The 25,103-nt window shown below is 38.7% G+C and overlaps 1 long non-coding RNA gene across 1 annotated transcript in view; it reads left to right on the top strand.

The window, feature by feature from the left end:
- LOC103466644 (uncharacterized) overlaps nucleotides 1-22,077 on the top strand; it is a 105,413-nt gene extending 83,336 nt beyond the window's left edge. The window contains exon 3 of the long non-coding RNA XR_533966.2: nucleotides 20,850-22,077. This is a non-coding gene — a long non-coding RNA (uncharacterized LOC103466644). The remainder of the gene's footprint in view (nucleotides 1-20,849) is intronic.
- The last annotated feature ends 3,026 nt before the right edge of the window (nucleotides 22,078-25,103 follow it).

Here is a 25,103-nt window from a genome sequence, read left to right as displayed (position 1 = left end):
ATGCATCCTCAGCATTTATTGGACCTAATGGGAAAGATGTCTGGAGAACCTTAATGTAAATTATTATTTTCTGGCAATAGAACAAAATTTTATGCTGATATGTCTGCTGTTCTATAAAAAAGTTAACTTTGGAGCTAACAGAAAATAATTAGGGCTTAATCCACCCCTGCTTTACATTTTTTAAAACATTTTGAATATTGCTTTCACTGTAGAAATGAAGAAGCTCAGACAAGTAGGAGTTTTCTGAAAACCATCTCTTGATTTTTAAAGATCTACACACACTTTGAAGAATGTCTTGCTGAAATGGCCCAGTACTTCATATTTATACCTCAGGATGAGAGCAATCTATGGATTACTTGTTCAAAGATTATAGATGTTTTGGTTATAATTAAAACTTAAAAGTTCACAGTGAACCACAAAAAACCGCAGCATTTATTTTTGTTTAGGGATGCCAATAATTTTAATTGTGATATACACACATTTTCTTTTACAGTGATATTTTTGCCTTAAATTAAATGCTTATGAATTAAATGTTACATTTTCAGTTTATTTAGTGTGAGATTCTGTAACTCCAATAAAAGAGGACTTTTCACGCATCTTCACCAGGGGAGCCCATAAATCCGGACTGCACCGTTTTACATCTGCGCTCATGCTGGGAAATGCACTAAAATGTCATCCAAATGGTTTTCTTTAAGCATAACAAGCTAAAAAAACTAACAAAAACAAATCCTTATCCTTGTCAGGGTCCACTGAAGACTGACATTATCAAAGAGCTGGACAAGATAAAGAGCACAAGATGTAAAGGAAATAAATTTGTCTGCATTTATATATAGCCCAGCATGCAAAGCCTCCCATGATTCAAAAATGCTTATTGACCTAACGGGTGTGACGGTGGTGACTTCCTGTTGTGATGCTGCTCGATCCCCTGAGATGCATATGTCTCAGACAGTCTCAAAGAAAACAAGATGGTAATCCTTGACTCAAAATATTAGTCAAAGGAAGAGATTATAAGAGGAAGTTATTTTTCAAAATTAATTTCTTTTTTAATATGGAATCCACAAGCCTGGTGTGTGACGGAAGAGCAAATTTGTGTATTTATCTGCAGATATGGGTTTTGGCTCGGAGGAAAGGCAAACAGTCATGTGTGAGTTAATATCGGAAAAGCAGGGAAAACCAGTTTTGACATTTCTGTCAGCTCGTGACCCACTACTCAGAGGACTGACCCAGCCCATCAACAAAATGTCACCAAAGACAAATCAAAAAACAAAAGCAATGAACCCTCATTTGAATAAGGATGGTATGGCAGTGGTGGCAGGTTGAGAAGTCTATAAGATGATGTTTGAGAGATTTCTATTCTGTCTGAACCTGATGTCAAAATGCCATGAGAGGTGTCCCCCTGCCAGGTCAGTATGCCTCCAAGGTCGAGGCTTTTGCCCCGGCCTGAGCTGCAGGCCACACTGACTCGAGAATGGGCCTAGCGCTGCTGTCAAGCACTCATCATGTGGAACTGTGGGGCTGAGCCACTAGAAGAGGGTTAAACTGATTAGCAATGCGCTTGTGTTCAGTGGGTCACAGTTTGAAGAACAAAAGTGACATTGTAGGATCTATATTTTTCCCTTGATTCCCTAAAACCATCACTTCTTTATCATACAAAGGTCTGCTCAAGATCTCTGACAGATAGGTGCCATTTTTCCATTCAGTTTGGCCTTTTCTTTCCTTTCTCTGTGAATATCGCAAGCCCCCTTCACCCTGAGCCCAGTACTCAGAATCTTAACCCCAAGTCTTCCCCCTGTCAATACATGAACTCTTCTTTTCACTTTTAATTCACACTTTTTGGCTCACACTCAAACCTCTGCTCTGTCTTTCAGTTTCCTTCTCGCTTTCACCCACACTCATCCCTGGGAAATGTAGATCTTTTCCTGACAAGTTCTTCGAGAAGCAAAGCCTCTGGAGATCATCTGCCGAGCTCTGCCAAAAAAATGCGTGGGAATAGCCTGGATGGGAAGGGGAAGGGATTTTTAATTGTTTTTTTTTTGTTTCTTTTCTTTTCCTAGAAATAGTGTCTGTGATTGTTCCGTTGCTGTATTTACCTAACCGTGAATAAAGATTCAAAATGTGGGTGGTAATGACTATTTGTTTAGGAGCCCCAATATGTAGTTCTAGTGCTGTTTAGAAATGTTTTCCATGTGACATAAATTATGCATATTAAGTCTATGCTGCATGATATAAATCAAGTTACTTTGAAGAGTGAAAATTGCAATATGTGCTCCCTGTTTTCATACACTCAGTAACCTGACTGCATCAACAGCTGGAAAAACAAGGGCTAGCATTTTGGTGTTCATTAGGAGCTCACTCAGATGGTTTCCGGACTGGAGGCATTTGGGAGTTCAGCTCTGAGGAACAAGTTTGTTAAGTATCAAAAATAAAGGAACAACAGAAACATAGACTCTGTTATCTCAAAAGGGTCAGTTGTGACGTTCTGCAAGCGTTTCATATACAGTATATTTTTTCCCAAAGTGATCAACAAAACGTTATATTTTTGTTGTAAATTAATTTTTGCAATCAATTTTAAGTCCACTCAGTTTGGTTTAACACAACAGCTGGGTTGAGTAATGGGTTTGAGGTAGTGTACTGGGTTAGGTTTCCAACCAAAAATATTTAAATTGATCAGTGTCTTACCTTGAGGCAACCAAAGAGCAGGTTTTAAATAACGCATATCCTGGATTACTACATAAGTAATATCTGGATTAGAATTAATAATTTAGTTTTAGTTTAATTTTACATTTGAACTAATCATAAAAAATGACACTTGAATGGCCAATGATGCCAACCTTCAGTGAGTTTATTTGCTCTCTAATATGAATTACCATCATCACCACAACCCCCTGACGAAACAGTTTTGTCAATCTCAAGTTTACCATTTTATTATTTCCCATTTTATCCAATGAAAAAGTTTACGTGAAGCATTGCATAGCTCAGCAGCTGTGAAGATTGATGAGGCTCTTCCTGACTCTTTTGGAACTCAACAAACTGGTTTACAAATTTAACCCAATATTCATTCAAAATTACTGTCTCATCTGCCTTTTGAAGAGCGCGTGGCTAAACAAATAACCAAGTAAGTTTTTGTATGCATGTTAACAATAGACCCATGAAAAAGCTCAAAGAATAAAAACTGTTAAAATGTGCTAAGCTGTGATATGACTGCAAAAGATTTTGAGTTCAATATTGCCAACCTATGATTTAAAGTCTTTAGATTTCCTTAGCTTATCACACATAAAATCTAGATATTTTTTCAACTGTATGGTGAAATCTAAACCAGAAAGTATAAAATAAGTATCACAATTTTCCTTTTTTTTTTTGATGCATTGCCTATTAAAAAAAATTGTAACTGCATTTATAACTACATAAAAAGCAAAAAAATGCCCACAGAAATCACAAACCTCATACATTTCTGGCTAACAGCAAAGGTTCCATCTGTGGACAAAATTTTTTGACTGTTGCTTCGTGGTGTCAGTTACCATCTTTGCTCTGTGATGGACATAAGAATGCCTCTATTGTTTAAACACAATGAGCCTCCGTTCTCAGAGCAGATACGCATAACAAAGTAAAAGTAGGGGGCTGTCAAAGTTTAAAAACTGGAATTGTCTAAGCAACTCTATTTGCATATTAGCCACTAACACGAGGGGACCAGATAAATAAGTTTTATTTTTTACAGCTGTTTACTTATATGCTTCTCTTAAGAGACATTATTCAAAGTTCTGATACCATGATTTGGTATTTTTTGGTTGTAAAGTTATTTGAATTGTATCATCTGTATTATTTAATTTAGCAAATTACCAGCAAATATGGGAGAATACATCTTGCTTAGTAATTTGCTTTACAATCTTAATGATACAAGCAAATTTGCAATCAGCTGCATTGAGTCTTTTCTCACTAAAACAATGAGGGGGGTTACCAGACTGTGCATTAACTTGTAACTTCCTATGGCAGTTCTACATCTGTGTTGGAGGAGTAGAAAAGAAACTGAGAGTCCACATATGGACAGTGGCATGCTGGAGGCTGTAGAGGTCCAAATCAGGGCCTGGGACTTTGAATCGCGACTCCACAGGAAACGCCTGGTTTGTTTAGCTGGTTGTGATTTCGAGTGGCAGTAGGGGGTGTTGCCTGATCATATGAAACACAATGGGGCATACTTTCTGAACACGACTATTAGGCAATAATGATGTGGCTCGAGTCCAAAGCCATTTGCTGTCCGTGTCTGCAAATTAAGATATACCCTCTATGTATTAATCAAATCAGGGTCTCCGTGTGAGGGCAGTGAGTGAGTAAGCGAACGTGTCCGAGTAATCTTTGCATGCTTCGAATGGCAAAAAAAAAAGAAAAGTTTTATAGTCTCAACCAGTAAAGAGAAGAGGAAGTTGTAATAAAAGCTCTAGCTTAAAATTGCTCCCATTAATGAACAGCCCGGTTTAGGGATTTTTGTACTCTTTGTAACAAAGTCCCCATTCCTTATCCTAGAACTTTAGCATCCCCCGCCCAACTTGCACCGTAATAATGTCCCTTGTGTATAGTCCTATAAACATTTGGCTAAATGCTCTATTAACATATTGAACAAACAGAAAAAAACAAAGAAACCCAGGAGTATCCTATTTCAGGAATAAAAACAGTCTCATTTTCTCCTGTAACCGATTCCATGAAAAGGAGCTACATGAGAGAAAGGACTCAAGCGTTGGGATTTAGAACGCTGAGCAAGATGGATTCTTCCAAATTCTAATTGGAGAACAGTTGATTTAATTGGTATCCATTTGGCTGACAAAAGAAAGCAAGGGTAGTGGGCAGGCAGGAATGCCTCTGGGGCTGATGTGAACATGAAGTGGCTCTGCTCAACGCTCGGGGACGGATCACTTCCAAAGACAAACCGTGGGAGCTGGCAGGACAGATTGCAGTGGGAGGGAAGGAGGGAAGGCGGGTGGGTTGGAGGGTTTAAATTCATGGTGGAGCGAGAAGCTTTCAATGGAGAGGCATCTTTATTTGAAGAGGGAAGCGTTTTAGACGCAAAACTAAACTCCCACTCCGGGCAGTATAGTGTGTAATGCGACTCTGACCCTGAGATGAGAGAGGTGGATAGGGTTCAGCGGTTCTCATAAATGCAGGCTTTGGTGATAGACGAGCAAAACAAACAACCTTCAGAGAACGCATGACAATATTTAAAAGAGTTATTAAAAATTGAAAAGCATGCATATGGTGCCTAAAAATCTCAGACAAAACCCGTGTAGCCTCTTCAAATTAAACAAATCAGCAGCATTATGTTTTCGGAATGTTTGAAGGTCAGTCAATAATAATCTCTTCACAGATGTTGTAGTGGCAGCAAGCAAAGGACAAGGCTGGTTATCACATCCTCCTATCAGAAGCAGCGTTTCTCTGTTTTTTTTTTGTTAATCACAAAGCTCTCTTTGTCCGTGCAGAAGCTCTTGTTGTGTGCGTGTGAAAAATGCATCAGCGATGTGTTGTGCTGTAGCTTGCTGTAGCAGAACAGAGGGGGAACCCAGGTGTTGGAGTGTTTTTACTGCCTCTGTAGAAAGGAAGGGTGGGAGAGCGAGGGCAGATGACCTGGAGGGGGTTCAGAGGCAGGGGCCGTGCTTGGTAGACCTTCACAGGCTGCCTCAGGGGGATACAGCCACTGCTTATCTCTTCCTACACTTTTACTTCTTTTTTATCCTCTTCCACAGTACTGCTTTCATTTCCCTTTCCTCTCAGTGCAGGAGGACGAGTACTTCGGCTTTATTTCCTACCAGCGCCAAGCCATTGTGTTATCTGCTGACAAGCATTTTCTATCGGTGGATATGCGCCTTTCTTTTTCGTTTACTGCAAACATTTGAATCTGGTTAGATCCTAAATCTTCATGTGGAAGAATGATGGGATTAGCATTTCTTTAATTATTTACTGAGCACGCAAGCACTCACCCACATCTTTTAAACAGTAGTGTCATGAAGAGGTTAAAGGGATAGTTCAGATTTTTGAGATTCTTTGAAGTTGTCATTAGTAATAACTCCCTTACCTGCCAGAGAAAGACAAGTGTATAGAAAAGTGAGAAAATCCTCAGAAAGGTGAAAAGCGAAAAGTTAGAGTGTGGTTTCACTGATTTGAGCAATTCCAGACAACTCTTTTTTTTTCTCTAATTTTTACGTGCATGTGATGCTATTGTGACATAAGCATTAAAAATGGCACATCCTTTTAGTTTTTCACAGTCTGAAAGGTATTTGGAAATTATCCTGGTGAGCTGACATTCAGCTAACTGAAATAGCAGTGAGTTCCCACCAATAACATTTTGCACAGTAACACTGACATTGTTTGTGTAGGAAAATATCAAAAAATCATAACGCCAGCCTCTTGGGAAAGTATAGACAGCCAATATCCTCAAATACAGAGTCCTGTCCCATAGATAAAGAATTGGGTTCTGTAAGACTGAAATAAACTTTAGATTTTTTGTCAGGTTTCCATTTGAAAATTAACACGGAATATGATGCTTTTCCAGGTCTTGTAGTTATTTGTAAATTACCAAATCAGCCACAGCTGACCAGACAAATTGATGTTGCCTGAGCCAGTTGTGCAATGTTATGTAGCAAACTCATTTACATAATCTTACGCTACTTTTTATTTAGAAAACGGTAATTGACTTTTCGGTTTTTGAGATGTAGTCGAGATACATTAACCAAAAGATAAAAACTTTAACAAAAACAGAAGAAAGCTTATTCCAAAATAAAAAACAAAAACATTCCATCTCCACAAAATTCTTTCACAAATTTAAAGGCTCTCCACTGTTGCAGGTGGACGGTTGGGATCAGCAGAGTATCCCAATGCCATTGACAGGGATTGGGTACCTGTCAATGCTGACAGGTACGCAGTCAGCATTGACAAGTCTGCTGTCTTGAGCAATTATGAACAGACATCTGCACACTCATATTTACATTAGAAGCAGTAGTTTGTCAACACCTTCAGACAGCAGTTGTAACAGTAGCAAATCTATTGGGATAATTTCCAAAGAACAACAAGACCTGAAAAGCATCATCTTTGAAAGAGAAAGAAGTGGAAGGGCATCACACAATCGAAAGAAGAGGTCACTCCACTTCTGGTGGGTTTGCGAAAGTGATGACGATTAAAGTTGTTCTCCACCAATATGGACACTTTTAGTCAGACTTGTTTTAAAAGACTAAAACAGTAGATCTGTCTGACGAGCTGTTGGCCTTTCACCTGTCTGAGGAGTTCTAGTTAAGAAAACTTTTAATAACTTCACAGAACCTTTTTTTCTCAAATAAATCAGACTATTCCTCAAACATGAGATCTCTTTTTCTTAAATGCAGTTTAAAAGCATTGTTCCAGTGGCTCTTTAACCGCAGGGACTACAGTAGGTTTTAATCCCCCTCACAGAATATGACGGCCCTGCCCTCACCTTGCCCACCACTTAAAGAAGCAATCTTTCAAAAAGTCCCCTTAAAACCTATGTGAATGTTCGTCCGTTCAGAGGAGAGTGCAGTATGCTGATGGAGAATTGGCCCATTCCTGATGTAAATGAAGAGATGCATATCAGTGTTAATCCATTGCTTTGTAGTCACAGCCATACCCAAAGTCTGTCTAATTTCCTTCACACTCCCTTTTGCAGCCAGAAGTGTATCGATCGGCAGTAATTGAAGTGTACTTGATAATCCGTAAGGCAACAGGGGAGAGGGAGACCCTCAACTCTCACATCGATGCACACAGAATGGGGCTGTGGGGTTGTGCGTGTGTGTGTTTCAGCGCGAATGTGTGGTACAAGAAGGGGGCTCTCTAATGTATGGGCGGGTAAGGCAACACCCCCCCCTCATGGCTTCTTCTCAGCTGATTAAACTCATTGAGAGCCAGACAAGTGGAACAAATAGATATAAAGGTTTGCCTGGCAGCTTACAGCCATTCAGATTTCTTCATTGAAACGGCGAGCAGCACATCCACATAGCTTGCTTTATGCTAACATTAAGACACTGGAGTGGCTGTTTTTGAAATGAACCGCACATTACAGAGTCTGCTCACTAAGACATCTCAGGTAGAAACTTTATGAGCACGAATAGGCACATTTGCTTTTGGGGAAATTTAATGTGCATTACACAATCAGCTGTAATGGTAATGATTTCTCTTTAAACACAACAACCAGCTAAAAGCTCTGCACTGACTAGTCATCCATTTCATTACGTCTGCAACTGTTTCTTTTTCACTTTGCACAAAAAAAACAACATTTATGACAACTCATATTGTCTTTGCAATTAGTGGACTTGCAATTTTCATCAGTGTAGTTTTAGAGATTGCCATAAAGGATGGCGACTTGTAGTAATGTAGCTGTTGAGCAGGTTCATCGCAATGATGTAAAAGGTCACTTAAAAATTTGCAGTTTAGGTAAAAGAAAAGTACAATGAGAGTAAGTAATATTGTATGTGCTGCATTCAGTTCCTGAGTGCTCTGCTGTATTGGTTTTCAGAATTTACACCCATCATCATTCTTTATCTGCAGAGCAGGAAATACCACATTAAAAATAATGAAACAGACAGAAAGACAAGCAAGCTGAAACTGCCTGAGGAAGAAAACATACAGTGTAATTATATCTGCTAAAAAAACAACAAAAAAAACAAACTTTTTTTTCCCCAACATCTCTTGGAAAACAAGACAAATTAGTACTTAGCCACCATAAATGAGCAACTGCAATCGGTCCCTTAAATGTGTCTTTCTTTTGTTTTTCAGTTTTTCTCAGTTCAACAATATTTTTCTTTCTACCAATACATTGCACACTTTTTGGGCCTTCGGACAAAAACCTTACAAATCTGTACTTCTCTGCCCTGACTGCCTCACCTACTCAGTGCCTAACAAATGCATACACACAAGCCCGTTGACACACACACATGGGCAGAGGGAGTGAAATCTTTCACAGTGTCTCACCCTGCAGAGAAAATAAGAAATAACCATAACTCCTTCCACTGCCAGCCTGCCCTGTATGACCCCTGTTTTAAGTGGGTTGCAGGTAATTGCTGAGGCGGTGTTACCCATCAGCCTACAAGTCCATGTGTGCCTTATGTGTCATCTCTATTTATTATATTCTGCACGCTCCCTGGGCCTTGGTAATCAATTTCACAAGGATACAGGGCTGATATCAGCTGCCGTGCACATTATGAGGCGAGCCCTCCTCTTATCAAGTGCAGAATTGCCGACTAGAGGTCATGAGCAGATAAACAGGGATGTAACACAACTCCCCCACTCACCTGCCCCCTGGTGAACACAAAGGTGGGAAGGTGATGTTGTGAGGGAGGTACAAAGAACAAAACACCCGCCAAGGAAAAGGTTGCGACCCTTGTAAGGTGCCTCTTGTTACGCCCGACCTTCAGAATTTCATCATCAGTGGCTCTGTCTTCTTAATAATTCGTCTCTCTCTCTCTCACTCTGTCTCTCTCTATCTCTCTCTCTCTCTCTCTCTCTTGAGTCAGCGTATGTGGGGTTCGCTCTTGTTTGTGTGCGGTGGGGTTATGAGGCCTGCAGACATCCTCTCTCTGATTATCTCTGAGCACTCTTTGCAGACCCGTATAGACCAACCACAACTCCATCAATCATTTGCCCTGCCGTCTTTCTCCACAGGCTGACCCATTTCTACCTCGCCACCACTGTACTAACATTATCTAAACCTGAGTGTGTGCACATGTCTTAAAACAAGTGAGAAAATTGTTTCTCTGAATTTTTGGGGTGTAAAAATTAAAAATCTAATGTTTCAAGAGCAGAAACATGACATTTAGATTTATTATTATTATTATTATTATTATTATTATTATTATTATTATTATTATTTTCTGCGTCAAGACTTTATTGTTGCTGAGGTGAAGTACTATACAGCTGAGCTTTGTGACACAGCTTTGAATCAATGTTTGAACATGCCTTTGGCTCTGAAGGAAGCATGTCAGACTAAGAAAGTGTTTACAGGGATTATTTGTGGTCACTGAACAAGTCATGCAGCAGTAGAAATGTCATGCAGTTGCATCAGCCTTTGTAAACATTAATTATGAGTCCATCTTTGTTTATCTGTCCCCACACCCCACTCAAGCAGCTGAGCATATTTGGCAAGCGGATTGGATCTACATGTCACTATATTTTGGTAATATGCCTAATCTACCAACCTTGTGTATTTGAGGGAAGATGTTAAAGGCTAAACAGGTCAGAGAGTGTGATTTATGTGTATCTGATTCCTGGCTTTTTCTTTTTTTTCACTTTTTTTTTCTTTTTTTTTTTTGGTTTTGCATGTACAAAGTTTCACTCTGGTCACCTGCCTTTTGTAGTAGGCATGCGTTAGTTAGGATCCCTTGTCCTGTCCTGGATCCACAGCTGACCTTGTGCAGCTTTTCCAGGCCAAAGACTTGATGAGTGTTTTTTTTAGCCCATCCCCCTTCATCCCTCGGCATGTGTGCCGCACATCCGCTCTGTCATTAAACCTTCCACCCGTGGCTTTAGGACCTAACCATATGGTGCAGCTAGTGGAGTGTTGCAGAAAAGGCACGGCTTTGGTCATAATCTAATGAATCTTTCTCAGAAAAAGTGGGTTTTCAGTGATGACCATGACAATGTTTAGTCACTAATCTGCACTGTCTTTAAGCAAACGCACACTAAAAAAGGGGAAACAAAAGTAGATATTTAAGTGAAAGCATTTTGAAGTGGGTTTCTGTTAAAAGTGATACTTTAAGTCTGACAAGTATCAGAATCCAGGACTAAAATGAAACACGTATTGGTAGAAAATGATCAGTGTTGCACAGTTAACAAAGTATATGCAAATCTCTGGTTGTCATGATGACACTACACAAAATACACGCTATTTAATATATGTTTCTTGACACTAAAAGCTAGTAGAATGAGTCAATGGCTGTTCCTACGTTTATCAGTTTTTATTTAAAGTGCTAGTTGAGCATCGAGTACAGTAAGTAAGCCACCTACTGTAGTTCTGACAGATTTTCATATTTTATCATCAAAGGCAGTATTTGATTAAGTAACTTCAGACGTTTTTGGACTGTGGACTAATAATGACTCCTAACAACCTGAGTATGTTTCCTGTATGAATGACCAAACTTTTTTTTTTTGTTTGTTTTTTTTATTAAATGACCTTGGTTCATTTCAAGCAAAAAATAATTGTGACTTACCTCCAATATATTGTACTCTCAATAATAAACTAAACTTAGTAGAAGGAAACTTCTGTTTGTTCAAAATAAATTAACTTTTTTTTCATTCCTTTAGTACATCAACTAGATGTAACATATTTTTGCTAGTTTTTATTGAACATAAATACACTTATATTTCTAGAGAGCTGAATAGTATAACAAAAGTAATTTACATTTAACAGTTTTTACACATTAAATTAGAGATCATGAATGAGCTAAAGATGTTAAATATTAAGTTAAATTAGTCTTTGCAAAATTGATCAACGTATTGTACTTACAACAAAGCTTGTGTTTCAGGATTACTTGAAGCTTCCTATCAATGGAAGAACATTCATTTCATTTCAGTAATTAGACACTTGAAAATTTACTTAGAGAAGGCGCTGCATCACTAATGATCTTAAATTGGTGTAAAAATATTTTAGCGCTTTAAGCCGGTGTCGTTTCATTAACTTGTACACTGCCTTCATTTTCTATCAGGCAATTACTCTGACCAGAAACGGGTTCTCTTTTCAGTACAAGTTTCACACAGGAAGATCCCTGGTGGGGCACCACTTCCTACCTCCATTTTCCATGTAAATAATCATTGCCTACTGTGTAAATAACCACTTAAAGCAAACTTGACAACAGTTTAGGGGTTATAGCATTTGCATTAGATTGAAGCTATTTTCAGACAGTAAAAGTCTACTTTAGTCTTGATCCCTCCCTTAGAGGTGGTTTATGTCATGTTCTCGGAGCAAAAATCTAAATTTAAATTAAATAAAAACATCCAGAGTTATTCATTCCAGTCAAAATACCAACAGCTTGTTACGTTTTAATGGAAACTCACAAAAGAAGTTAACTTGCTTTTCTTATATCATTAAACATAGCATATGTTTTCTGCATTTTCAAATATGCGCATGTTATGACTGAGTGTATATTGTCACAGAAACCACTAAACCACAAGATTAAACACTAAACAATTTAAAAACCTTGGTACCTTGCGCAAGATAAAAGGTTGCCCCTGGCGTCCTTAAAGGCATGTTCAATAGTAGGACGAACAATAGTTGCCAGTTTCACAGTTAAGACATGACCAGTTGTCTGGCAACATGTTTAGTATGCAGCAAGCAGAGCGTATCACACACAAAGATTGAAGAGATTTTCTGTGGCTCACACAACCCTAAAGAAGCTATCAATTCCCTGACGTAAAAGACTGAAAGGATATGGCTGATTTTCAGGCAATGTTATCTCTATCCATCTACCAAGATGGAAGCAAGAGAGTGAGGTTTGTGGTTGTACGGCCTGGGAGAAAACAGTGTAAATGAAAATCATTCTCTTTATCAAGTTATCATGTGTCAGGGAATTGTTTGTCAATGGGTCTGCAGGGTGCTGGTGAATGTGGACTTTTCTGGACTAACAAAATGTAAAAGTCACACAGCCAGAGCTTGAATTTTATAATTTCTGTGTCTTGCAGGTGATATCAAGTTATGTCAGTTATTTTCTGAGTCATATTTTTCTCTTCTTAATAATGTTGTCTATAATAGCCTACTGACCCACAAAAATGGCAGAAAGCCAAATGTGGTCACATATTATAAGCTCATTTCCTCTGTAAATGCATGTAATATCATAGGGAGCTTAGAGGGACAGAAATATCCCCTACATCATTTGAAAGTGGTACAATTAATCCATACTCCACAACGCTGCCATGCCAACCTAAATTGTCAAGCTGAAAAAATATCTTTCTTTTTCAAAACATTGCTAATGATTTCATGAGTTGCAAGTTTCAAAGTTCCCTTTCAAAAAGTTCAGGGAGTGCGTCCACACATTAAAAAAAAGGAACACACACTTGCATTTAGTCTAATGGGCCTAGAGGCCCTTTGACTCTCTCATTTAGCTGTTTTATGTGTTTCAGTGTAAGGGGGCAGAGAGTGGGGAACATGGGGCAATAATTTAACCTGAGTGATGTGTGATGCAGATGGGAATTATTAATTTGTATCTGCTTTGCTTCAGTTCTGCCACTTACTGAAGAAAGAGGGGAAAGTGTCATTCTGTTCAATTTTTGTGTTTCTGAAGTCTCTTGTCTCGAGCACAGACCCGTCCAGGGTCGTGAGTGTTAAATGTCAAGCCTTGTAGTGAGCTGTCAAAGAACAAAATAGGCCCGGGATGATTGATGACTGGAGAGCCTGAAACCAAAACCTCCCAATTGCAAATGCTACCTTGCATCAGTTGTCCTAACCCCTCCCTCCCCCGCTTCCATCCCTCCCTACTGCTTTCTCACTTCTTATAGATCAGAATAGTGCCAGGGCAGATCCCACATGCACAGTCACACACAGCCACATGCCCACATTTGGATCATCTCTTCACACAGCCTGGAGCTGGATTAGATGTTAGTCCAACCACAAAATGCTTAATCCTATACAGCTAAAGTTAAACATATTACAATGTGCAGATAACTAAACATTTGTATAAACAGGCAGGGACAAATTGATTAGTACCCCTGGTAGAGATTTATGCTAACCTTAAAATAATTATTTTTTTCATTGCATTGACATTAAATGGTTTAGAATATTTATTCTCTGGCAAACATATTTTTTTGTTTCAGTTATTGGTGCTCTTGCTATAAATACATTGCACAACCCTGTTTTGACAATATGGCTAACAATTCTTCTGCTATAACATTTCATGTAAGTGAAAGTTTGACCTCTTTGCAGAATTCTATGTCAATTTGAACACATGTGGTCCGTTGTTATCTTGAATAAAGGCTAGTTGATCATTGGTATACTGAATTGGTGTGTCACACATGTGCCTTTGCTTTGCTTTGAGTCAGGAATGTTGGTAGTTGGGAAAAAGACATAATCACACAAAGAATCTGAAAAAGGGATGTAATGTTTTGCTTTTAATTGCACTGCGACAAGCATGTAAGAAGACAAAGGTGTCACATTTCACAGGTCAAGACAAAGTTTTAATAAAAAAAAGGGTGAGGAAGTGGGAAGTAGATAAGTTACCCATCCCTGTGCTCTGCAATGTGGTGCGTTTTGGTTCAGTTAACACAAAAGGAAGGTAGCCCACACACCTTTTCTCTGACAGATCTTTGGCAGGGCAGGTGTTTCAATTAACTAATCAATCATCACTCATATAACCATTGATTAATTATTGCAAAATAAACACCAAACTTGAAATTGATAATGGAGGAATACGGAATAACTTAAATTATTAGGTGTACTACTAATTGTGGGCGTAGTAATTTTGTTCAAATTAGTAATTTTCTACATATTTTTGAGCATGATATAAATACTAAAATTAGTGTTTGGATTTTTTTAAAAGTTTAATGTGAGATCAGTAAAATATGACTTCATCTCAGGGGTTTTTGCAGTATTCTACAAGTAGTGCTTAATCATGACAGCTGAATGAAGATAATTTGTTTAGTTTTTAAATTGCTTTTGAATGCACCTGTGCTTGGCATTATTACTAGATCCTGACCGGTGGATACTGGTTCACTCTATATGACGGCCTTAAGAAGTGATCGTTTCTGATGAAGATATCACCCCGAACACCGAAATGATCAAAGACTCATGCAATCACAATAGCTCCATTTGTCTGCTGTAACAGGGACACGAATGCTGCTTACCGGATGGTTAATCAGAGAGTCCCCTATCATCTTCATCAGGATTGCCTATGGTTTCGAACAATGTCTAAAGGCTAGCGCACGTTTCTTAATCTGTCCTTCTCCTGCTGCTGCCATTCATTCACCTCACAGATGCTATCTCTTCTCAAAGCAGGGCATATTTAGGAGGTTGAGGAATTATCTTTTTAAACCTTTAGCAAACTAATTGCTATTATTGTGTTTGCACAATATAAAGTATAATAAAAATGAAGAAGCAGTAGTGATTCTTACATTTGCTGCTACTTCCAGACATATTGGTCTCCTCTCCCCTATTATTAGCAGGCATCATTTCAGCCTCCTGAAGCAGAGAGCAAAGAGGCTGTGAAATCACAGTGTCAGAACAGCTCAGCACCTGCCAATCTGACCTGCAGTGACAGGCCACGCTCCTCATGCCCACATTAATAACACAGATAAACATAAAGCTAAATACCAGGCTATGCTCTGTTAACTTTTATGTGGTTAAGAATGATTGGCTTGTTGCTTCACCACACCAGAGGGATCAAAGTACCCAGGAACAATATCAGAGTCTCTAAATAGGACTTCAGCTCTGTTCACTTTACCTTGCATGCATATATAATTGCCGGTGCTCTCTCAGGGCTGCATATAACCTCTGTGGACGTGTCACACACAATATTGTCTGATATGTACTTAGCTAACCTGGCAGGGCTCTGCAGTGGGACTGTTTGACTAGGCATTCAGCACATAAAGAAAATGTGTTTGAGGCATGGACTTACCATACCTTTGCAACGTGGGATCAATACCTGCCCTTCGTAGACAACACTACTTTTCAAATGCAGCATTTAGAAATCTGTTTATGAAGCCCATGATATGAATTTTCATTCTTTTAAATAAATGAATATGTATTGATTCGTCCCACTCTGATTAGGAATAAAATCTGCCGTGATTAGTGGCACTCTAATGTAGATTAAAACTGAAGTGACTCAGCTTCAGTTTCGTCAGTGCTACAACTACAGCGAGATTTGTTTAGCTTAAGAACCCATATCTCACAGCTTGACATTTAAAAGGGTGGAATTGGAGGTCGTTAAGAGGCAGGGGATGCGGGCAGACGTCTGCAACTGTTTGTTTACCATACCGCTCATTGGTGTCAGACTTCCTGACATTCTTGTACCTTATCTTCAACATTCTGAAGTCTGCAAGCTGGTGCCAGTGAACACGGGGGTTGCGTGTGGGGTCCGCTTCCATGACACTGCGTTGCATTCGCACCCTGGGACTGAGTCCAAAAGAGCCGTGCTTGTGCTTTTGAGGAGTCGGGGTCAGCAGAGATTAACCCATGCGATCTGGCAGCGCTGGGAGAAATTTGACTTGAGTCTGGAGCAGAGGTGCTGCAGAGGGCAGTGTAGACCGGAACAGGTTCAGCCCCTGCTTGCTTATCTCGGGGCCCCACTGTCGACAAAACTCGCCTGGTCAAAGAGTGCTGAGGGTGGTGTAAAAAACGTGTTTACAATTTGAGGAGGTCAAGGACTTGAGCACAGATAACTATTAACAGAATAATGCTGCAGTCCTTCAAAGGAGAAGACTGCAGAAGGGCTGGTTTCCCTGGCTAAATTATGTGTGGGAAACTTGCAACATGCATGATGTCAGATAAAACACCAGAAAATTTCTAAATATGTCACCGTGGTTGTTATTCAGTGTTTAAGCTCCTTCAGGCTGTTGCAGTGTCATTAAATTAAGAAAGGCACATGTATTGCTCCACGCAATAAGGTTTTCTTTTTTTCCCCCACGTACATGAGGAGGATTCATTGAACTTACCTTAATAAATAGGCAACCAAAGTTCATTAATGTTTTTTTGCTTCATAAATGAACAGCAGTTAAGTTGAAAGCAAAAAACTTGTTAAACCTCTTCAGGCGCCTGATCAGATCAATTTTCCCCAGCGTTCCCTCTGTATACATCCAAATTAACATGAGCGACAGGTGCGCTGCTACTGATGTTAGCATAACCTCTTTAACAACCTCACTAAGGAAATAAATTTGAAAAAGCAGAAGACTAAAATGTTGGTTATCATGACTGCAAAATTAGGAAATGGGGAACATGAAAAAAGTAATTTATAATTCTTGCCGACTCCATTTTCATCCAAATCTATCTAGATATGATGCCTTCACATTGTTCCATGGGTTATTGTTTCCTTACACAATTCTTGCATGGAGATGTAAATGTTGCTCGTTTCTATATTTCATGTTATCATGTGTTTTCAGTGCTTTTTCCCCACAGCCAGCAGCACCGCGACACTTTCGGTTTAAAAATGACCGAATCCATCAGCAGCTCTCTTCCAGCATAGTTGCACGGCTTGCAGTGTTTAATTTGTTAAAGTGCACCCTGGCCTCTTTTTCTCATCACACTGATAATCTGAAACTGGCTTTGAGCTGACATTGTATTTGAGGATCAGGCTTGCTGTTGACATTTGCACACTCATATTTTCTTGTTTTATTGATAGCATGACTTTATGATCCTCGTGTTGCTGTTGCTAGTTTAATCACCATTCTTTAAAAAGCTGCTCTGAAAAACAGAGGAAGAATTTTATTTTATTTTTTTTACCATTTGATGAATCAGAAGCGCAAATCGTTATTGGTGTGAGAAAAGATTTTGAAAGGAAAAGTATTATTGAATCTCAAACTTTAATATGTTTAATTCAGGATAAGTAGGAATTGGAATGAAAGCAATACACAACTTTAAAATTTTCACAAAGAAAATAACTGAAAAATATGTTGTGCATTGATAATCAACCCTCTTTACTCTGACTCTTCAAAGTATTTGCCCCTTAACAGATTTTTAAAAATGTTTTCTTTTATCAAATTAATTTTAGTAACTGTCAATGATTTACCACAGTAAATACAAAAAGTTGTTTTTATTTAAAAAAAATTAACAAAGGCAAAAAGGTATCTAACACAAAGTAGTATGAAAATACAATGTTCCCCTTTGTTAACTAAAACTATCATTCAATCAGATTTACTCTGACTGACCTTTTATCTTACTTTTATTAGCCACATCCAACTTTGAATAAAGCTGGACCTACAGAAACAGGAAATCTCCTAAATGGAAATATGAAGAAGGCCAAAAACTCGTCAAAAAGCAGAAAATCGTTAAGTCCCGATTTAAAAAGGTTCAAGAGCATATGAAAAAAAAAAAATTGACATAAAGCAGTCTAGGAAGGTTTGCAATGTCATGTTAAGGGATTGGGATGCTAATTACCTACAATCACATCCATCATAAAGAGAAACATGGCAAACTTTAGCAGCAGGGACTGGCCTACCAAAAGGTCTGTAAATGTGCATCAATAACACATCCAGAAGGTCTCAAAAAGATCTAGACCGTATAGTAAAGCAGTTTAAGTCTCACTTATTTCAGCTTTTGTCAGAAATCATGATTCAACAACAAGAAAGAGGGTGTGGATAACCTCCATGTGAAATTTAAAAGGTGAAAACCAATTGTGACAAAAAGTAAGAAAAGAAAAAAAGTTGCAACAGGGATAAAATTGTTGGAAAAGCAGACAACGCTCAGCTGTCAAATGTTGATTCATTTAAATTAGAGGGGGGGGGGGGGAGCGGCAGCAAACACATCAAAAACATGCAGTATTTGAAACTCTTCAATTGGCTTAATTAGTCATTTGTTTTAACAATTTAACAATAGGGTGAAAAAGAATTATGTGAGGAAATCTTTCCCAAACCATCTCACTTTAAGCAACATTTTATTTCTTAGTATTGGCATCTGTAGAAAATAAAAGAAAACCACAGCCAGTGACGTGATTAGCCTGAGCAATGCCTTAATGAGGAGAGAAAAGAAAGTGGCAGTAGCTGGTACTTTAAAGTGTCAAAGTCTTTGTAGCATAGACTAGTTTATGATGCTGATGTCGAGCATCACACTCAATGAGGCTTTTGTCCCAGGCCGAGACCAGGGCAGTGGGAAAACTGCCCACTCTTAGTCGGCAGGCCCATCCATCTTTCCATGAGGCCTTGCAGTCCCCTTTGCACCAAAACTCTTGTGTATTAAAGATCTCGCGGGTTAATGCGCTGGAAAATTGGCTTGCATTTTTATTTGGTGGAAGCCAGCTAAATGAAAGAAAAACAGCTCACTGAGGGGAGGAAAGAAGGAGAGAGAGAGAGAGGGAGAAAAAAAATATCTGGGGGACTGATTGTAGGAGAGGGACAGGCCATCACGGCTTGTTTCCTGTGACTTCGATAAAGGAGAACCCTGTGTCTGACACGCCAGAGATGATATTGTGCTTGGGCCTAAGGACAGCTCCATTCATTTATCATCACAGGATTTTTTCTGCCGCAGTATTGACCTATGTTCGACGTCTGTAAAAGGACATTAGAGATGACTTCAAACACAGGTTACCAAAAAAAAAAAAAAAAAAAGGAGAAATGTGCTTCTGTCTTCACCTCCACGTACAAAAACAGCAGTATTTGTTTTTCTGTTTATGGTTTGCTTGTTTAGTTCCCCCTATGACAAATTTAGCTTGGAGAGCCTTAGTGACACATGCAGACTGCTGCTGTCTCCCACATTTGTTTTTATGAAGGAGCTCCAGTACAGAACACATCAGCACGATCAATGAGTGTGGAGTGAATGACCTACTGGACACATTTATGGGTGTGGGAGGCTAATTAGGAACCACTTCCCAGGCTTGGAAAGACAAGCCCTCCGAACAGCTGCTGGTCAGCACTGGACTCTGTTCCCTGGGTCAAATAGGTGGCAGCTCGTCACGGACAGTGACACAACTATAGGTCTAAAGAGGCCAATTTACTTAATGGGTAGCCTGAGGGCTGGGTACTCCCATTTCTTTACTTGGACACTTGTAGATGGCAGTGCAAGAGCCAAAATGATCCACTTTATTACTGCTGGTCTCATAGGAGAGGCAAATCCAGATCCGATTTGCTACAAAACCTTAGAAGAATATTTGAAAGTGACGTTTGTCAGCTCAAGATTGTTTTCTTTAATTTAGTGCTACATTAGCCATTTTAATTTCTAAATGGCCCACAACAGTTTAAGACGGAGACATATTTTCACAAGGGCTTAATGTCAAACTTGGTCAGCGACATCAGCAATCTTAGCTGTGCAGCTTTTCCTTTTTTTTGGTCAGGATTATGCCCCTGGGGGTCAGAATACTTTGGTCTCAGACGTCTCTTAACACACAGATGTTACAGTAACACAGGCAGGAAATCATGCCTAAATATCACCTCTGACCCCAAGTGTCAGCTGATCCACTGTCACCTCTTTTGAAATAGACTCTCAACTTCTATAAATTACCAGATTTTCCCACCAAGTCTATCCATTCATTTCATCTGGCTCCAGCCATTTTCCACCACGGACCTTGTGGTCAGCTAATAGTGATTGCACAGTTGCTGAAAATCTGTCCCCTTGGGTTCACTGGGGTCAAAGGGCTCACACTGGGGTCAGCGCCTGTCTTTATGTCTCTTCCCACCAAAGGCTTTGTGATGAATACAGAGCCCCAGGAAACAAAAAGCTTTCAGCAAAGACAAGCAACTTTGCTCAATACATCAGCACCTCCTCTCACCACCAGCTCTCTGGTTAAAAAACACACTTTCTAATAGAGATAATATGAGATTCAAGGGCAGAGAAACGAGATGCAAGAAACATTTAAAGCAAATGAAAATATGTATTCAACTGAAATAAAACAAAGAGAAAAGAGTAGGGGTGTGTAATTAAATTTCCTGTTAATCACATCCAGCTGAAATCTGCAAATTTAGAACTAATCATATATGTATGTTTCACATCACTGTAATTGTTTTTCCTGTATGTGTGTTTACAGTAAGTTTAACACAAGACAGCTAAGTTAAGGCATACCTTTCTACCTTTGGAAAGTAAAAGCAGCCTCGTAAAGCCTCACTTCTACGCTTTTAAACAACTTCCCTTCCCTATAGGTGTGTTTGACCCTCTTAAAACTGTATCAGAAAACTAATAACCAACTTGGTCTCTAATCTGCTGCCTTTGTTCTGCTCTCCTCTGTAATGTGTTGCAGATTCCAGAGGTGGAAACTGGCAGGGAGATTTTAAGTAAATGGCATCTGGCTAAAGGTCACATTCAGGGGGCCCAGTGGGTGAAAGGTTGAATAACTCCTAGGAAGGTACTGACCAACTCTTTAAGGGGGTTTGTGAACTTCTGCAAGCAACTTATTCTTTATTTTCTCCCATCTAATCTTTGAAAATGTAATTTTTTTTTTGTTTTTCAGTGCCTAGAAAAAATATTCACACTCTCTTCTCACCCTCAACTATAAGCAAAAGAGGTTTTATTTGGGTTTCATGTTATAGACCGACACAAAGTAGCACAACATAGTTAAGTTGGAGGATAATTATGCTTAGTTTTCAAATTGATGTAAAAATAACAATTTATAGTAACAAAACAATATCGCTATCTCAATATTTAGTCCATCATTAAAAAATTAAAAGTGAACAGGAGAACTGCAAGTTTTCTAAGACGTTTCAGTGTGACTAGCCGCACTGAAAACCCTTGCAGGACAGTCAGAGAAGCAATGAAGAGATTCATAGTAGCTAGGGAGAAACTGCAAACATTTCAGGAGGGAGAATCTGTTAGTGACACAAATGTTAGCCACACATGAAGAAAGCCATAAGAAATTTGCTTTACAGTTCGTCACCAGTCATGTTGGGAAAAGAATGTGTTAAAAGGTATTACTTTCAGACGAGAACACATTCGTCTTTCTTCTTTTTAATTTTTTGCCAACTTATTTAATACCACTTCATGGAGAAAACTAAGGTTGCACACAGAGTGCTGGGTAGCTCAGTTGGTGGAACAAGCCCACCATGTGCAGAGGCTGTGGTTATCCTGGATTCGGTTCCAGGTCTTGGGTCAATAGCCAAATGTATTTTCCTTCTGTCTTCACCCTCTTTCCTGTCAAATTACTGTTCATTGAATGCCTACTGACAAAAATAAATGCAAGTTAACTTGAAAACACCCATCTGTACTGTGAAACATTTTGATTTAGATGTTATGCTGTTTCTTCGGTGTGTTAGGATGGTCCAGTTATCACCAGTCCTGAACCTCCGTCTTTTGAGCCCAGACTTCAAAAGTCATATTCACAGATTACTTCGATCCAGTCTGACTCAGCTGGTGCTGTTTTGCAAATAAAAATGGGAAACCATTTTAGTCTGTAGGTGTACGAAGATGATAGAGGCAAAAACCATAAGACCTTCAGCTGTAGCAGCAACAGCAGCTTACTTTACAAAGTATTAACTAAGGGGGTTGCAGCCCCTTTTCAGATTTTTAAATGTAAAATAAAAATTAAAAACAATTTCTTATGTTCCTTTCACAATGATGCACCAATTTCAGTTGATCTATCAAATAAAATCGCTATAGGAGGCCATAGAGTTTGTAGTGCATTTCAGTGAGTTATGAGACTTGTGCACAGCAGAAAGAACTGGCAGTCTTTCACTAAAGTAATATTTGATTAAAGTTTTAGGACCTGTCTATATATGCTTTATTGTAATTTTGCAGTTCCTATGCCCAGTCATTTAGTTTTAATATGATGTTGACAAAAAAAATACAAAATCCAAATGTAATTAATTAAACATTTTACAAAATGTCATTATTGTCTATAGGCTCAAAATCATTGCATTTCGATTTGCCCTCTTGCGAGTTTAAGCAAAACGGGGAAAAAAATGCATAAAACTATAAATTATTTGCCATATTAATTGCATTCATTTATTTATTTTACAAATGACTGAGCTGTTCCAGGGGTCATTATGTTGTGTGGCGTAGCTGCTGTCGGTTTATTGTTTTTACAGCTTTTAAAAATAAGTGAAGGTAAAGGTTTGCCGACGGGATCACAGTCCCGAGTTCAAACTGCAGGTGTGTAAAATGGAACATGCACTTTTCCTCTAAATTAGGCATCGAGGTCTTGGGGAGAGTGGCCGGGAAATTAGCGGAATAACCGGTTGATTCAAACCAGATGATTGCTTCAGTTGGACACCAGAGAGTTTTCATTAGGTCTCTAATTTACAAGCCTCCCTCTGCATTCCATCCCAGCGTCCAGCTGCCCCCAGGTCTTAAAGACCTCCTGTAGCCTTTGCCCTCTGCAGACGTTCCTAACAGAGTCGCGCACTTTAAAATACACAAGCTGTAAAAGAGAAGTGGTAAACCAGACAAGAATCAATATTTGGATGCAATCTTCACGCGGTCGTGTTATGCATTCTTGCAGACATTATGTCTCTGCTTGACCACTATGCAGTTTATGTTGATAAAGTCATTAAAACTCTTCTGCGGGAGTTTACTGCCGAGGTTGACCTAAAGTGCCTGTAAAGTTTTACACTTGAGCTCTTGTTTCTCAAGGGGCAAAAGAAGAAGAAAAAAAAAACACACACCAGAAGTCTGTTTTTGTTTAATTCACTTTCAGCGATTCCATAAAATTATTAAATTCTGGTTCAGAACTGATGAAATTGATTACAGCTAAAAGAAACAAAGGTTAGAAAAGAAACTAATTCTTTTCTAACCTTTAAGGTTTTGTGGAAGCTTTATACAAGACTTTCCACTTAGATTTTTTTTTCACTAACAATAACACCATCAGGGTTGTTCTAATGACTGATGACGTGTGAACTTTCAGCCACCGTTTGGATTTTTTTTTCTTTTTTTTTTTTTTTAATCGAACATGGGTGGGCGCGCCACTGAAACTGTGATGAAGGAGAAATCCATGCACACTTGTGCAAGTGCAATTTATTTTAACTTTAAATACTTAAAATAGTGTTTTACCTGAAACTATGCTGTTTGTAAACACTGCAGAGGAAGGAGGCAGGCCATGTGCCACTGCTAATGATGTTGTCAAGAGGGGAGGGAAGACTACAGGAGGCCCCATGCTGCTGCTTAACTCTCTCTTAGCTGGCAGGTCATGTGTGATTAAGAGGTTTGTGTTACCTGCAGGCCTGCTGAGGAAGTTTTCCCTGGAGGAGAGTTTGTCCCTTCCACCTAATCTGAAGTGGCCCCGAATGGATGTAGCATCGCTTACCAGCAGTTTTATCATGTTTCTTTGCTCCTCCAGGGAACTCAATGAGGCGTCATATTCAATTTAGAAACCAGGCTGGTCATATCAATTAATGCTGGTTGTGTGTTTGAACTGACTGGATTTGTCTTTAACAATAATTATCTAAGCGATGAACATGTCAAATACTAAGTGTTCAAAGCAAAGCATAAATAAATTTGAATTATGTTACATGCAAAGTCTTCATTTATTCTAAGTATTAATTTAAAATACAAAGATTATTCATGTGATAACTGTCTCAGGACTATATCAACGTTATGTACCTGCCAATGGATTTCAAATGAACACCCGGAAAATGTCCACCCTGTATGTTTTCCCCATTGACCAAGGATAATAAATAGTTTTCAAATTGTCCCTGAAATTGTGTCCAATAGTGATTACAACTGGAATCATGCTGTGTTTGTGAGCAGTCGCGCGGGGTTGGCGATGTCAAAAGGAGGGACACAGATGAGGCAGAAGTCAGATACAAGCTGGTGTGTGGGACAAAGAAAAAGGGTCAATATGAGACATTTTTAACCATGAAAGGGTCATGTTTGAATGTTAATAAATGAGCTTTGGTGGGAGGATTACGGTGTTTAGATGTCGGTGGTAAGAAAACAGGCTTAGATCCGAATGCAGAGCAACAGCAGCGCCGGTTCTTAAATCTGACTCAGAACCAATACGAACGTATGTGTGACTGAATTTAAATTATTTTTATTTATTTTATTATTTTTTGTAAAGTGGATATTTGTTGTGAACTGGCACTATACAAATAAACTGAACTGAATTGAATTGAATTCTGGCTATCAGTTCAGTAAGTTCAGGTTCAGCCTCTGAGCCGTTCATGTAAATGCTTCCGTAAAATGATTCACTCAGTTCAAAATAAATGTCCTTCCATTTATGTAAAATACAGAATACATGTATAATAGTAAAAAAAATAATAAATCAGTGATTAATTCTTAAATCTTTATTACCATCAAAGATAAACACAAAACTAGAAGGAGAGGTAATAACACAAATTACCCAGAAAAATCTGTTAAAATAGTGCTTTGAAAAATCAGATATAGAATTTACTTGAAAATGCTAAGTACTACATTTTTGTTTCGTACTAAACATGATTAAAAATACACCAAATTACACACTTCTAAGAGTAAATATCCATAGATATCATCTGAAAAAATGTGTAGTGAAATTGTAGACCGGCTATTAGCAATAGCTCCCCATTTGTTTGTATCTTTTCTTCTTCAG

This window comes from Poecilia reticulata, chromosome 6 (genome assembly GCF_904066995.2).
Source record: "Poecilia reticulata chromosome 6, P_reticulata-male-v2, whole genome shotgun sequence".
In the NCBI taxonomy this organism is placed as follows: Eukaryota; Metazoa; Chordata; class Actinopteri; order Cyprinodontiformes; family Poeciliidae; genus Poecilia; species Poecilia reticulata.
Note: the sequence above shows the minus strand (reverse complement) of the source record. Positions and strands in the feature narration are given on the sequence as shown.